We start from the raw sequence: 12960 nt of genomic DNA, 5'->3' as shown, positions 1-12960 counted from the left end.
TACCAGACCACCTGAACTGCCTCCTGAGAAATTTGTATGCAGGTCAGGAAGCAACAGTTAGAATTGGACATGGAACAATGGACTGGTTCCAAATAGGAAAAGGAGTACATCAAGGCTGTATATTGTCACCCTGCTTGTTTAATTTATATGCAGAGTACGTCATGAGAAATGCTGGGCTGGAAGAAGCACAAGCTGGAATCAAGATTGCTGGGAGAAATATCAATAACCTCAGATATGCAGATGACACTACCCTTATGGAAGAAAGTGAAGAAGAACTAAAGAGCCTCTTGATGAAAGTGAGAGGAGAGTGAAAAAGTTGGCTTAAAGCTCAACATTCAGAAAACGAAGATCATGGCATCTGGTCCCATCATTTATGGGAATTAGATGGGGAAACAGTGTCAGACTTTATTTTGGGGGGCTCCAAAATCACTGCAGATGGTGATTGCAGCCATGGTGAAATTAAAAGAGGCTTACTCCTTGGAAGGAAAGTTATGACTAACCTAGATAGCACATTCAAAAGCAGGGACATTACTTTGCCAACAAAGGTCCGTATAGTCAAGGCTATGGTTTTTCCAGTGGTCATGTATGGATGTGAGAGTTGGGTTATAAAGAAAGCTGAGCGCTGAAGAATTGATGCTTTTGAACTGTGGTGTTGGAGAAGACTCTTGAGAGTCCCTTGGACTGCAAGGAGATCCAACCAGTCCATCCTAAAGAACATCAGTCCTGGGTTTTCATTGGAAGTACTGATGTTGAAGCTGCAACTCCAATATTTTGGCCACCTGACGCGATCAGGTGATTCATTTGAAAAGACCTTGATGCTGGGAAAGATTGAGGTCAGGAGAAGGGGACGATGGAGGATGAGATGTTTGGATGGCGTCACTGACTTGATGGACATGAGTTTGAGTAAGCTCCGGGAGTTGGTGATGGACAGGGAGGCCTGGCATGCCTCAGTTCATGGGGTCACAAGGAGTCAGACACGACGAGCAACTGAACTGAACCGAATAATGAATGATGCTGAGCATCTTTTCATGTGTTTGTTAGCCATCTGTATGTCTTCTTGAAGAAATGTCTGTTTAGGTCTTTTTCCTACTTTTTGATTGTGTTGTTTGTTTTTCTGGTATTGAGTTGTATGAGCTGCTTGTATATTTTGGAACTTAATCCTTTGTCATTTGTTTCACTTGCTATTATTTTCTCCCTTTCTGAGGGTTTTCTTTTCACCTTGCTTATAGTTTCCTTTGCTGTGCAAAAGCTTTTAAGTTTAATCAAGTCCCACTTGTTTATTTCTGTTTTTATTTCCATTACTCTAGGAAGTGGGTCATAGAGAATCTTGCTTTGGTTTATATCATCGAGTGTCCTGCCTATGTTTTCCTCTAAGAGTTTTAGTTTCTGGTCTTACATTTAGGTCTTTAATCCAGTTTGAGTTTATCTTTGTGTATGGTGTTAGGAAGTGTTCTAATTTCATTTTTTTACATGTACCTGTCCAGTTTTCCCAAAACCATTTATTGAAGAGGCTGTCTTTGCCCCATTATATATTCTTGCCTCCTTTGTCAAAAATAAGGTACCCAAAAGTGCATGGGTTTATTTCTGGGCTTTCTATCCTGTTCCATTGGTCTACATTTCTGTTTTTGTGCCAGTACCATACTGTCTTGATAACTGTAGCTTTGTAGTATAACCTAAAATCAAGAAGCTTGATTCCTCCAGCTCCATTCTTTGTCAAACCTGCTTTGGCTATTTGGGGTCTTTGGTGTTTCCATATGAATTATTAAAGTTTTTGTTCTAGTTCTGTGAAAAATGCCATTGGTAATTTGATAGGGATCGCTGAATCTGTAGATTGCATTTGGTAGTACAGCCATTTTCACAATATTGATTCTTCCTATCCAGGAACATGGAATATCCCTCCATCTGTTTATTTCATCTTTGATTTCTTTCATTCAGTTCAGTTCAGTCGCTCAGTTGTGTCCAACTCTTTGTGGCCCCCTGAATCGCAGTACGCCAGGCCTCCCTGTCCATCACCAACTCCCGGAGTTCACTCAAACTCATGTCCATTGAGTCGGTTATGCCTTTCAGCCATCTCATCCTCTGTCATCCCCTTCTCCTCCTGCCCCCAATCCCTCCCAGCATCAGAGTCTTTTCCAATGAGTCAACTCTTCACATGAGGTGGCCAAAGTACTGGAGTTTCAGCTTTAGCATCATTCCTTCCAAAGAAATCCCAGGGCTGATCTCCTTCAGAATGGACTGCTTGGATCTCCTTGCAGTCCAAGGGACTCTCAAGAGTCTTCTCCAACACCACAGTTCAAAAGTATCAATTCTTCAGCGTTCAGCTTTCTTCACAGTCCAACTCTCACATCCATACATGACCACAGGAAAAACCATAGCCTTGACTAGACAAACCTTTGTTGGCAAAGTAATGTCTGCTATCTAAGTTGGTCATAACTTTCCTTCCAAGGAGTAAGCCTCTTTTAATTTCACCATGGCTGCAGTCACCATCTGCAGTGATTTTGGAGCCTTAAAAAAATAAAGTCTGACACTGTTTTCATTGTTTCCCCATCTATTTCCCATGAAGTGATGGGACCAGATGCCATGATCTTCGTTTTCTGCATGTTGAGCTTTAAGCCAACTTTTTCACTCTCCTCTTTCACCTTCATCAAGAGGCTTTTTAGTTCCTCTTCACTTTATGCCATAGGGTGGTGTCATCTGCATATCTCAGGTTATTGATGTTTCTCCCGGCAATCTTGATTCCAGCTTGTGCTTCTTCCAGCCCAGCATTTCTCATGATGTACTCTGCATATAAGTTAAATAAGCAGGGTGACAATATACAGCCTTGGTGTGCTCCTTTTCCTATTTGGAACCAGTCTGTTCCATGTCCAGTTCTAACTGTTGCTTCCTGACCTGCATATAGGTTTTTCAAGAGGCAGATCAGGTGGTCTGGTATTCCCATCTCTTTCAGAATTTTCCACAGTTTATTGTGATCCACACAGTCAAAGGCTTTGGCATAGTCAATAAAGCAGAAATAGATGCTTTTCTGGAACTCTCTTGCTTTTTTGATGATCCAGCAGATGTTGGCAATTTGATCTCTGGTTTCTCTGCCTTTTCTAAAACCAGCTGGAACATCTGGAAGTTCATGGTTCACGTATTGCTTAAGCCTGGCTTGGAGAATTTTGAGCATTACTTTACTAGTGTGTGAGATGAATGCAATTGTGTGGTAGTTTGAGCATTCTTTTGCATTGCCTTTCTTTGGAATTGGAATGAAAACTGACCTTTTACAGTCCTATGGCCACTGCTGAGTTTTCCAAATTTGCTGGCATATTGACTGCAGCACTTTCACAGCATCATCTTTCAGGATTTGAAAGAGCTTAACTGGAATTCCATCATCTCACCAGCTTTGTTTGTAGTGATGCTTTCTAAGGCCCACTTGACTTCCCATTCTAGGATGTCTGGCTCTAGGTCAGTGATCACACCATCGTGATTATCTGGGTCGTGAGGATCTTTTTTGTACAGTTCTGTGTATTCTTGCCATCTCTTCTTAATATCTTCTGCTTCTGTTAGGTCCATACCATTTCTGTCCTTTATCAAGCCCATCTTCACATGAAATGTTCCCTTGGTATATCTAATTTTCTTGAAGAGATCTCTAGTCTTTCCCATTCTGTTGTTTTCCTCTATTTCTTTGCATTGATTGCTAAGGAAGGCTTTCTTATCTCTTCTTGCTATTCTTTGGAACTCTGCATTCAGATGCTTATATCTTTCCTTTTCTCCTTTGCTTTTCTCTTCTCTTCTTTTCACAGCTATTTGTAAGGCCTCCCCAGACAGCCATTTTGCTTTTTTGCATTTCTTTTCCATGGGGATGGTCTTGATCCCTGTCTCCTGTACAATGTCACGAACCTCAGTCCATAGTTCATCAGGCACTCTGTCTATCAGATCTAGGCCCTTAAATCTATTTCTCACTTCCACTGTATAATCATAAGGGACTTGATTTAGGTCATACCTGAATAGTCTAGTTGTTTTCCCTACTTTCTTCAATTTAAGTTTGAATTTGGCAATAAGGAGTTCATGATCTGAGCCACAGTCAGCTCCTGGTCTTGTTTTTGCTGACTGTATAGAGCTTCTCCATCTTTCTCTGTAAAGAATATAATCAATCTGATTTTGGTGTTGACCATCTGGTGGTGTCCATGTGTAGAGTCTTCTCCTGTGTTGTTGGAAAAGGGTGTTTGCTATGACCAGTGCGTTCTCTTGGCAAAACTCTATTAGCCTTTGCTGTGCTTCATTCTGTATTTCAAGGCAAATTTGCCTGTTTGTTACTCCAGGTGTTTCTCGATTTCCTACTTTTGCTTCCAGTCCCATATAATGAAAAGGATATCTTTTTGTGTGTTAGTTCTAAAAGGTCTTATAGGTCTTCATAGAACTGTTCAACTTCAGCTTCTTCAGCATTACTGGTTGGGGCATAGACTTGGATTACTGTGATATTGAATGGTTTGCCTTGGAAACGAACAGAGATCATTCTGTCGTTTTTGAGATTGCATCTAAGTATTGCATTTCAGACTCTTTCATTGACTATGATGGCTACTCCATTTCTTCTAAGGGATTCCTGCCCGCAGTAGTAGATATAATGGTCATCTGAGTTAAATTCACCCATTCCAGTCCATTTTAGTTTGCTGATTCCTAGAATGTTGATGTTCAGTCTTGCCATCTCCTGTTTGACCACTTCCAATTTGCCTTGATTCATGGACCTAACATTCCAGGTTCCTATGCAGTGTTGCTTTTTACAGCATCGGACCTTGTTTCTATCACCAGTCACATCCACAACTGGATATTGTTTTTGCTTTGGCTCCATCCCTTCATTCTTTTTGGAGTTATTTCTCCACTAATCTCCAGTAGTATATTGGGCACCTACCAACCTGGGAAGTCCCTCTTTCAGTATCCTATCATTTTGCCTTTTCATACTGTTCTTGGGGTTCTCAAGGCAAGCATCAGTCCATTCCTGTCTTATAATTTTCTGTGTACAATTCTCTCATCTCCTTAGGTAAGTTTATTCCTAGATATTTAATTGTTTTTGTTGCAATGGTGAATGGGATTGATTCCTTAATTTCTCTTTCTGATTTTTCATTGTTAGAATATAGAAAGTATTTCTGTGTATTGATTTTGTATCCTGCAACTTTGCTAAATTCACTGATTAGCTCTAGTAATTTTCTGATACTTTCTTTAGAGTTTTCTATGTACAGTATCATGTCATCTGCAGTGAGAACTTTACTTCTTCTTTTCTGACCTGGATTTCTTTTATTTATTTTTTTAATTCTCTGATTGCTGTAGCTAGGACTTCCAGGACTATGTTGAATAATAGTGGCGAAAGTGGATACCCTTGTCTTGTTCCCAATCTTAGGGGGAATGCTTTCAGTTTTCACCATTGAGAATAATGTTTGCTCTAGGCTTATCATATATGGCCTTTACTATGTTGAGGTAGGTTCCTTCTATGCCCAATTTTTTGAAGAGTTTTAATCATAAATAGGTGCTCAGTTTTGTCAAAGGCTTTTTCTGCATCTATTGAGGTGGTCATATGGTTTTTATCTTTCAATTTGTTAATATGGTGTATCACATTGATTGATTTCCGTCTATTGAAGAATCCTTGCATCCCTGGAATAAACCCAACTTGAGCATGGTGTATGAGCTTTTTGATGTGTTGCTGAATTCTGTTTGCTAAAATTTTGTTGAGGATTTTTGCATCTATGTTCATTGGTGAATTTGGCCTGCAGTTTTCTTTTTTTGTGTTTTCTTTGTCTGGTTTTGGTATCAGGGTGATGGCAGCCTCATAGAATGAATTTGGAAGTGTTCCTTCCTCTGCAATTTTTTGAAAGAGTTTTAGAAGTATAGGCATTAGCTCTTCTTTAAATGTTTGATAGAATTCTCCTGTGAAGCCGTCTGGTCCTGGGCTTTTGTTTTTTGGGGGAGTTTCTTGATCACAGCTTCAATTTCAGTGCTTGTAATTGGGTTAGTCATAATTTCTATTTCTTCCTGGTTCAGTCTTAGCAGACTGAACTTTTCTAAGAATCTGTCCATTTCTTCCTGGTTATCTATTTTATTGCCATATAGTTGTTCATAATAGTCTCTTATAATTCTTTGTATTTCTGCATTGTCTGTTGTAACTTCTTTTTCATTTCTAATTTTGTTGATTTGATTCTTCTCTCTTTTTTTTCTTGATGAGTCTGGCTAAGGGTTTGTCAATTTTGTTTATCTTCTCAAAGAACCAGCTTTTAGTTTTATTAATCTTTACTATTGTTTCTTTTCTTTTTCATTTATTTCTGCTTGGATCTTTATGATTTCTTTCCTTCTACTAATTTTGGGAGTTTTTTGTTCTTCTTTTTCCAGTTGCTTTAGGTGTAAAGTTAAAATAACCTTAAAAGTTTTTGTCCAATAAGTCTAGTATCTGAGCTTCCTCATGGACAATTTTGTCAATTCATTTTTTTTTCCTTTGAATGGATCTTACTTCCCTGATTCTTTGTATGCTTTATAATTTTGTTATTGCTCAAAAATTGACATTCAAATATTATAATGTGTTAACTCTGGAAGCTAGATATTGCCTCTCCCCCAGGGTTTGTTTTTAATTGTTGAAGACTTAGCTTGTATTCAGTTAGTGTTTGACAGATTTTCTTGAAATCCAGAAACTAAATAAAGCAGACAAAACCTATACCTTTCCTACTCTTTGTGTTCTAGAGCACTGCTTTAAACATGTGTTGTTGTTCAGTCACTCAGTTGTGTCTGACTCTGCGACCCCATGGACTGCAGCACTCCAGGCTTCCCTGTCCTTCACTGTCTCCCAGAGGTTGTTCAAACTCATGTCCATTGATCCGATGATGCCATCCAACCATCTTATCCTCTGTTGCCCACTTCTCCTCCTGCCTTCAATTTTCCCCAGCACCAGGGTCTTTTCCAAGGAGTCAGTTCTTCACATCTGGTGGCCAAAGCATTCGAGTTTCAGCTTCAGCATCAGTCCTTCCAATGAATATTCAGGACTGATTTCTTTTAGGATGCTGGTTTGATCTCCTTGCAGATCAAGGGACTCTCAAGAGTCTTCTCCAACACCACAGTTCAAAAGCATCAATTCTTCAGCACTCAGCTGTCTTATAGTCCAACTTTCACATCCATACATGACTACTGGAAAAACCATAGCTTTGAGTAGATGGACCTTTGCCACCAAAGTGATGCCTCTGCTTTTTAATACACTATCTAGGTTTGTCATAGCTTTTGTTCCAGGGAGCAGGTGTCTTCTAATTTCATGGCTGCAGTCACTGTTCACAATGATTTTGGAGCCTATGAAAATAAAGTCTGTCACTGTTTCTATCGTTTCCTCAGGTATTTGTCATAAAGTGATGTGACTGGATGCCACAATCTTAGTCTCTTTGAGTGTTGAGTTTTAAGCCAGCATTTCACTCTAACTCTTTCACCCTCGTCAAGAGGTTCTTTAGTTCCTCTTCACTTTCTGCCATTTAGAGTGGTAATCTGCATATCTGAGGTTGTTGATATTTCTCCTGGCAATCTTGATTCCAGCTTGTGGTTCATCCAGCCCAGCTTTTGGCACAATATATTCTGCTTATAAGTTAAATAAGCAGGTGACAGATTACAGCCTTGATGACCCCTTTCCCAATTTTGAACAAGTCTGTTGTTCTGAGTCTAGTTCTGACTGTTGCTTCTTGATCTGCATACATGTTGCTCAGTAGACAGGTAAGGTGGCCTGGTATTTCCATCTCTTTACACCTAGTGATTTAAAACTCTGTCAGCCCTCACTTCCTGCTTGGCCTGAGCCTGGACAGCAGCCAACTGTAAAAGTTTAGGGTCTTCTCAGGTCTTTTCTGAACCATATGTTGCTTTCTGAATTTTCCAGTATACACAGACACTTTTGAATTGTCTTAATTTCCCAAAGAATCTCTCTCTGGCTTTCCTCCCAGGCCTTTGGCAGTCTATTGTACATCTCAGCCTTAATCTTTTGTCCCCAGGAAGCTGTGGATTTTTTGTTTGTCTTACAGAGTTCTCAGCAGTGCTTGTCACATACACCCTCTTCCTTGTGTGGGTTCCAAATGAACCAAAAAACAGAGATAGCGCTGTGCAGCAGTCTGTCACCCCCTAGACAGGTTGGGCAGACAAACACAATAATTTGTGAGTAAGACCTTTTAGAACTAACACCCAAAAAAGATGTCCTTTTCATTATAGGGGACTGGAATGCAAAAGTAGGACAAACACCTTCTTCCAACAACACAAGAGAACACTCTATACATGGACATCACCAGATGGTCAACATCAAAATCAGATTGATTATATTCTTTACAGCCAAAGATGGAAAAGCTCTATACAGTCAGCAAAAACAAGACCAGGAGCTGACTGTGGCTCAGATCATGAACTCCTTATTGCCAAATTCAGACTTAAATTGAAGAAAGTAGGGAAAACCACTGGAGAAGGCAATGGCACCCCACTGCAGCACTCTTGCCTGGAAAATCCCATGGACGGAGGAACCTGGTGGGCTGCAGTCCATGGGGTCGCTGAGGGTCGGACACAACTGAGCGACTTCACTTTCACTTTCCACTTTCATGCATTGGAGAAGGAAATGGCAACCCACTCCAGTGTTCTTGCCTGGAGAATCCCAGGGATGGGGGAGCCTGGTGGGCTGCCGTCTATGGGGTCGCACAGAGTTGGACACGACTGAAGCGACTTAGCAGCAGCAGCAGCAGGGAAAACCACTAGACCGTTCAGGTATGACCTAAATCAAATCCCTTATGATCATACAGTGGAAGTGAGAAATAGATTTAAGAGCCTAGGTCTGATAGAGTGCCTGATGAACTATGGAATGAGGTTCGTGACATTGCACAGGAGACAGGGATCAAGACCATCCCCATGGAAAAGAAATGCAAAAAAGCAAAATGGCTGTCTGAGGAGGTCTTACAAATAGCTGTGAAAGAAGAGAAGCGAAAAGCAAAGGAGAAAAGGAAAGATATAAGCATCTGAATGCAGAGTTCCAAAGAATAGCAAGAAGAGATAAGAAAGCCTTCTTCAGCGATCAATGCAAAGAAATAGAGGAAAACAACAGAATGGGAAAGGCTAGAGATCTCTTCAAGAAAATTAGAGATACCAAGGGAACATTTCATGCAAAGATGGGCTCGATAAAGGATAGAAATGGTATGGACCTAACAGAAGCAGAAGATATTAAGAAGAGATGGCAAGAATACACAGAAGAACTGTACAAAAAAGATCTTCATGACCCAGATAATCACGATGGTGTGATCACTGACCTAGAGCCAGACATCCTGGAATGTGAAGTCAAGTGGGCCTTAGAAAGCATCACTACAAACAAAGCTAGTGGAGGGGATGGAATTCCAGTTGAGCTATTCCAAATCCTGAAAGATGATGCTGTGAAAGTGCTGCACTCAATATGCCAGCAAATTTGGAAAATTCAGCAGTGGCCACAGGACTGGAAAAGGTCAGTTTTCATTCCAATTCCAAAGAAAGGCAATGCCAAAGAATGCTCAAATTACCGCACAATTGCACTCATCTCACATGCCGGTAAAGTAATGCTCAAAATTCTCCAAGCCAGGCTTCAGCAATATGTGAACCATGAACTTCCTGATGTTCAAGCTGGTTTTAGAAAAGGCAGAGGAACCAGAGATCAAATTTCCAACATCCACTGGATCATCAAAAAAGCAAGAGAGTTCCAGAAAAACATCTATTTCTGCTTTATTGACTATGCCAAAGCCTTTGACTGTGTGGATCACAATAAACTGTGGAAAATTCTGAAAGAGAGGGGAATACCAGACCACTTGACCTGCCTCTTGAGAAATTTGTATGCAGGTCAGGAAGCAACAGTTAGAACTGGACATGGAACAACAGACTGGTTCCAAATAGGAAAAGGAGTATGTCAAGGCTGTATATTGTCACCCTGCTTATTTAACTTATATGCATAGTACGTCATGAGAAATGCTGGGCTGGAAGAAGCAAAAGCTGGAATCAAGATTGCCGGGAGAAATATCAATAACCTCAGACATGCAGATGACACCACCTTTATGGCAGAAAGTGAAGAGAAACTAAAAAGCCTCTTGAAAGTGAAAGTGGAGAGTGAAAAAGTTGGCTTAAAGCTCAACATTCAGAAAACGAAGATCATGGCATCTGGTCCCATCACTTCATGGGAAATAGATGGGGAAACAGTGGAAACAGTGTCAGACTTTATTTTTTAGGGCTCCAAAATCACTGTAGATGGTGACTGCAGCCATGAAATTAAAAGACACTTACTCCTTGGAAGGAAAGTTATGACCAACCTAGATAGCATATTGAAAAGCAGAGACATTAGTTTGCCAACAAAGGTTTGTCTAGTCAAGGCTATGGTTTTTCCAGTGGTCATGTATGGATGTGAGAGTTGGACTGTAAAGAAGGCTGAGCGCCGAAGAATTGATACTTTTGAACTGTGGTGTTGGAGAAGACTCTTGAGAGTCCCTTGGACGGCAAGGAGATCCAACCAGTCCATTCTGAAGGAGATCAGCCCTGGGATTTCTTTGGAAGGAATGATGCTAAAGCTGAATCTCCAGTACTTTGGCCACCTCATGCGAAGAGTTGACTCATTGGAAAAGACTGTGATGCTGGGAGGGATTGGGGGCAGGAGGAGAAGGGGACGACAGAGGATGAGATGGCTGGATGGCATCACTGACTCAATGGACATGAGTCTGGGTGAACTTCGGGAGTTGGTGATGGACAGCGAGGCCTGGCGTGCTGTGATTCATGGGGTCGCAAAGAGTTGGACACAACTGAGCGACTGAACTCAACTCAACTGAACTTAACTGAAGGTCTGTTCTGCTCCCTCTGGAACCAGGGACAGGATGTACAGTGGGAGTAGAGGCTGCTGATGTCAAGATTGCTGCTCAGCCAGGGAGGGGATGTAGCAAGAACAAGTAAAAATGCCACAAAGCTTTCCTACCATTTTTAAGTTGCCTTTTTCTTAATTCAGCATTTGTTTGGTTGCTGTAAACTTTTGACCCTTTTCAAAAGTTCTGGAGAAACTGATTCTCACAGTTGCTGTTTGTGTTTCAGTGTTTATGTGGAGGGACAGGAGTTTGGAGCCGCCCACTCTGCCATCTTGCTGACATCACAGATGCTCATGGATGACTCATTTCTCAACTTCTGTGTCTCAGTTCTTTTTTCTGTACAGGAGATGAGATAGGTAGCTTGTAGTGAGGCTTTCCTTTTGAGAGAAATGATCGATAAAACAAAACAAAAAAAAGCCTAACCCAGAAGTCTGTCAACTGAAAATAACATACAGCCTAAAAGTTGAGAATTACAGTTTATTTAAGGCTGTTGCTAAGGACTATAGTATGTAAACAGCCTCTCAGAAAGCTTTGTGGAAATTTCCAGAGAGGTAAGGGAGGAGCCAGGATATAAAGGAGACTTTGCTGGGGGGGGAAATGTAGTTGAACATGAAGAGATTACTGCTGTTGCCAGTGAATTTGAGATTCTTGCTTTGTTGTGCAAGAATTTGGAGATGAAGTAATAGGTAAGAAGTGTATTTATTTAGAGGAAAATACATTCTGTAGGCAGAGTGTGGGCCATCTCAGAAGGCAAGAGAGAGTGAGCTTTCAAATGTGGCGTGGTTAGTTTTTATGGGCTGGGGTAATTTCATAGGCTAATGAGTGGGAGGATTATTCTAATTATTTTGGGGGAAACGGTAGGGATTTCCAGGAATTGGGCCACTGCCAGTTCTTGGTCTTTGGTGGGTAGCCTCAGATCTATCATGGTGCTGGGGGATGTGTCTTTTAGCATGCTAATGTATCACTGCTGCTGCTGCTAAGTCTCTTCAGTCGTGTCCAACTCTGTGTGACCCCATAGACGTCGGCCCGCCAGGCTCCCCTGTCCTTGGGATTCTCCAGGCAAGAACACTGGAGTGGGTTGCCATTTCCTTCTCCAATGCATGAAAGTGAAAAGTGAAAGTGAATCACAGGGAGTGTATAATGAGACTCAGGGTCTTCTGGAAGTCGCATCTTCTACCTTCTTGAACCTAGTTGATTCTACCCAGTCTGTGTCATGTCCTATGGCTCTGTCATTCTTTCAAAGGTTGTGCCCTGTCCCCTTCCCTGCTGTATCGCTGTTAATCACACACACAAAAAGTACCCAGGCATTTCAAGTTCATAATTTTGGTGCCTTTCCATGTATGGGAAGATGCAGGAGTCTAGTTTCACTGTAACTGTTCCTTTAATATGCATTTTAAGTATCTAGGGCCAATAGCCTATTTTTTTCCATCTTGAATGTCCCTCGAGGTTTACTGCTGGTGGTAGCTGCCATGACTGATGGCTTGATGCTGGCATTCTTTGTTTGCTAAAATGGCTGACAACATTTTATTTTTTTGGTCTGTAAGCCAAAGACTTTCTGTGTTGGGCTTTGTGTCCACATTGGCCATAATGATGAATGACCTCTCCCCAAAAGGAGCTGTAGGCATCTATCAGTTTGTTTGTTTATGATTAGTACTTTTTGGTTTCTGTGCAAGTAGATCATGAAGATATTCTTCTGTGTTTTCTTCTAGGAACTTTGTAATTTAAGCTCTCAACTTAATTCTGAGGCCCATTGCAAATTAATTGTTTGGTGTGATATAGGTGTCAAGATGCATTTTCCCTGCTTTCATTTATTCAATAGTTCCAGCATCATTCATGAAAAGATGATCCTTTCCCTACTACACAGCTCTGGCACATTAGTCAAAAATCATTTAACTGTATATGTCTGGGCCTAAATTTGGCCTCCCTATTCTGTAACATTTATCTAGTTATCTTTCCTTATGCCAATATCACAGTGTTTTGATGAAAGCTTTACAGCAAATTTTTGCAATCAGGTGGCATGGACCATTCAACTGTGCTTAAAACTGACCTATGTCCATTACCATATAAAATTTAAGATAAACTTACCAAAGTTACTAAAGCGTTTGTGGTATTTTTATTGTTATAGATAAAT

This window comes from Bos mutus, chromosome 1, assembly GCF_027580195.1.
Source record: "Bos mutus isolate GX-2022 chromosome 1, NWIPB_WYAK_1.1, whole genome shotgun sequence".
In the NCBI taxonomy this organism is placed as follows: Eukaryota; Metazoa; Chordata; class Mammalia; order Artiodactyla; family Bovidae; genus Bos; species Bos mutus.
Note: the sequence above shows the minus strand (reverse complement) of the source record.